Raw genomic sequence first — 4,273 nt, 5'->3', positions numbered from 1 at the left:
TCCAGCCTGCCTCCCTTATCTGAACTAAATGATGGTCTCTTTAGACGGAGGGTTTTTAATTCTCGGTTTTGTAGGGATTTCTGAACACAGATTTAGCACCCAGGCTTCTTTCTCCATGTCCTCTAGGGGGCGGGAGTGAGCTGCTTGTCCATTCTCTAGGAGGGATCCTTGCAATTTTTCCAAACTTTTATGAGAAAACAAATGCCCAGAGGCAACCAGAACAGGCACGTGCCTTCTCTTTAAGTTGAAATATGATCTCACGGCTAGTGAGATGGCTCAGAGAGTAAAGACTCCTCTTGTCAAACCTGACAAACCTGGGCTTGTTAGCACACGCTGCAACCCTGACAAAATTAATACATATGTAAAAAATAACAACAGTGTGATCTAGGGCTGAGTGGTGGTGTACACCTTTAATCCCAGTCAGTCCTTAGGTAAAGGGAGGTAGATCTCTGTGAATTTGAGGCTAGCCTGATGCATGTAGTAGTTCTGGGCCAACCAGAGTTAAACAGTGACACAGTGAGACCCTGTATCAAAAAACAAAACAAAACAAAACAAAAACAAAAAACAAAAAAAACAAAACAAAACCAGGTGGTGGTGGCAGTGCTCGTCTTTAATCCCAGCACTAGGGAGGCAGAGGCAGGTGGATCTCTATGAGCTCAAGACAAAATATTGGTAGGAACTCAGGCTCCAAATCCAATTTCCCGTGTTAAACAAGTGTTGGAAGAACAATTTCTGTCTTTGTCATCCTGGCAGGCTACATAGTGAGACCCTGTTACAAAGCAAAATGCAAGAAAGAAAGAAAGAAAGAAAGAAAGAAAGAAAGAAAGAAAGAAAGAAGCTTGAATGGAGCCTAAGGCAGTGGTTCTCAACCTGTGGGTAGTGACCCCTTTGTAGGGGTGGGGGGTTAAAGGACCCTTTCACAGGGGTCACCCAAGACCATCTGCAGATCAGATACTTACATTACGATTCATAACAGTAGCAAAATTACAGCTATGAAGGAGCATCAAACATAATGTTACAGCTGGGGGTCACCACAGCACGAGGAACTGCATCAGGAAAGTTGGGAACCACTCACCTAACCATCTCTCTGTCAGGGAGTCAATAACCCCTAGAAAAAGTTATCACACTGGGGGAGTCAGTACCCCTAAGCTATATTCTCTCCCCTGAGCCTCTGTCCTCCTCTCCTAGACCGAGTCGCTTCTCAGGTAGAAACCCAAGGACACCTGTTCCCGGTGTGTGACCCTTTGACACAATAGATGGAGAAGGACCATGTAGCTCCTGCCAAAATGTCCGCTTACAAATGTTTGACACGTGCAGCAGGGCAGATACCTTTGATGTCTGCACTAGTCAAGCTGGGCCTTGGCCCTCAGCACAAACTCTGCTGTCTCAGTTCCCCTTCACAACGTTGTAGTGTTGAGGCTTCTTGCTTCTTCCTCACTGAGGGGAGAGAGAGAGAGAGAGAGACCCTCATCCAACAGCAAATCCCTAACCAATTAAGCAAATGGAGGCCGATGGACAATCTCTGTGTGGATCTGTGACCAGTAAAATCTCAAGATGTAGCCCCACAGCAGGGGCGCATGCCTTTAATCCCAGCACTCAGGGGACAGAGGCAGGTGGATCTCTGAGTTCGAGGCCAGTCTGGTCTACAGAGTGAGTTCCAGGACAGTGAGGGCTACACAGAAAAACCCTGTCTTGAAAAACAAACAAACAAACCCCAAAACTCTCAAGATGTTTGGGGGCACAGACATCAAGATGGCAGTTGGTGAAGGATGAGGTGAGCAACTCACAGGTGCAGGGGGAGGGGCTTGAAACTCAGTGGGAGTGGGTGGTTCGCATGGATGGATTGGAGTCCGTAGGCACTAGGCTTAGGTGAAATGGGTGGGTGGGTCGGGGAGCATGTGTCAGCAGGGATCTGAAGGCAGTTTTTGTGTTCCCGGAGGTGCAGAGAAATACCTCCTGAAGAAAACAAGTTGTAGAGCTGGGCATGTATCATCGTAGTTGTATACACAAAGCCCTGAGCTGGATCCCCAGCAGCCCATAAAACCGGGTGTGATCGACATCACTGAAATACCAGCACTCAGGAGTGGAAGCTAAGGGGATTAGAAGTTCAAAGCCATCTTCTGCAATATAATGAGTTTGAAAACCACCCTGGCTCTATGAGGCCCTGTCACAGAAGAGAAGAAGTGCAGAAGAAAGAGATGAAGGAGGAGGGGGAGGAGGAGGAGGAAGAGGACCAGCAGGCTTGAACGTTAAGTTCACAGTGCTCTACCATACTCTGCCCCTGGGGACTGTCAACATACAAAAGGGTCTAGGCAAGGCTTGGGGGCAGCTGCCACTGACCCAGGATTTGTCCATATAAAGCAATTGCCAGGGAGGGCTGAGTGGAAAAAGAGGAGGAAGCTGAGGTAGTTAAGGAAGTGCGTTTTAAAATTTAGGATAAAGAGCTCCACCATCTATGACTTCACTTGTATCCCGTTCTGGAAAAAACAAAGTGACTGAGTCCAAAATCAGATCAGTGGCTTCTGGATTGTGTGTGTGTGTGGGGGGGGTGGGGGTGGGTGGTGATTCCCACCACCAAAAAGGAGTGCTTTTTGGGGTGATGGAACTGTTTCAGATGTTGAGGTGATGGTTATCCAAGCACACACACTTGTCAAAACACATTCAGGCATGCATGTTAAAAAAGTTTTACTGTATGTAAATTATAGCTCATAAACTCTACTTAAAGCAAAGCTGCAGAAGTTGCCAAACATCACAAACCAGAACTAGGCTGACTCTGAGAGTGAAAGCTCTTTAGATTCTAGAATGGATGTAAACTTCATATATGCGCATCTGTATCAATAGCACGTGGGAGATGTTGATTTAATATAGTGCCTTTGCTAAGTCTTTGAGTTTTTTGAGGTTTGTTTGTTTGTTTTGGTTTTTCAGGACAGGGTTTCTCTGTGTAACTTTGGCTTTCCTGAATTTATTTTTGTAGACCAGGCTGGCCTCGAACTCACAGAGATCCATCTACCTCTGCTTCCTGAGTGCTAGGATTAAAAGTATGTGCCACCACGTTCAGCTTAAAATATATTGTTATCATAGTAACACACACACACACACACACACACACACACACACGTTTGTTTTTGGAGACAAGGTCATATGTAGTCCAGACCAGCCTTCACCTCACTACATAGCTGAGGGTGACCGTGAGCTCCTAATCCTCCTGCTTTTGCCTCCCAAATGCTGGGAGAGGGTGTGTCCTAAGACATATGGTCTTTACTGGAAGACATGGCAATTACAGAGAACTGGTCTCTTCTACTGTAAATTGGTTTGAGAGTCCTGCTTTTCTGGACTGAAAATTAGACCTCTGCCAGGACTACTACTGCTTCTCTGTCTTTCCTCTCTGGCCTCCCCTGCCTGGGTTTAAGTCTGGGCAGTGGAGGGGGTGTTGGGTTTGGGTGCAGGCTCCTGTGCTGTCCTCCAGACCTGAGAGTGGCATTCGGGAACTGTCCTTCTCACACCTGCTCTACTGGTATCTACAGTTAGGGGCTGCCAGGTGGCTCACATGGCTCAAGGGTCCTCTGAACCTGGCTGAGGTCCGGCCCACTTTCCAGTTCCTTCCAGGCTTGGGCTCTTGACCGGACAGGCTCCAGATCTTTTTGTTGTTGTTGTTGTTGTTGTTGTTGTTGTTGTTGTTTTACTTTTGGGGGGGGGCAGGGGAATTCAAGACAGATTTCTCTGTAGAACAGGCCCTGGCTGTCCTGGACTCTTTCTTTTTTTTCTTTTTTAGTTTTTCAAGACAGGATCTCTCTGTGTTAGCCTTGGCTGTCCCCAACTTACTTGGTAGAGCAGGCTGGCCTCGAACTAACAGCGATCCACCTGCCTCTGCCTCCCTAGTGCTGGGATTAAAGGCGTGCCCCACCACACCCAGCTCTGGACTCTTTCTGTAGACCAGGTTGGCCTTGAACTCACAGCAATCCACCTGGCTGGTCCCACCTCTTAACTCACAGTCTCCTCTGCATTCCTAAGGATGATTAAGACTTTGGGGTTTCTCCAGAGCCACACTTGAGCCAGGGGAAATTTGGTTGGGATTGGGGGACTTCTAAGATCCCCCTCCCAGACTGGTCACACCGTGTAACTGCCTCACTCTGTGTAGCCACTCCAGGGACACAAGGAAATTGACTAGTTCCATGACTCTATCGAAGGAGTGTGGCACGAATAGCTTCTGTCATTGGAAAGCTATCACCCACTGTGGAGGTTTCTGTTCTTCTCACACCACTCCAGGCTTTCA

This window comes from Acomys minous, assembly GCF_964271855.1.
Source record: "Acomys minous genome assembly, chromosome: 8".
NCBI lineage: Eukaryota > Metazoa > Chordata > Mammalia > Rodentia > Muridae > Acomys > Acomys minous.
The sequence above is the reverse complement of the archived record's forward strand: the minus strand, read 5'-3'. Positions refer to the sequence as shown.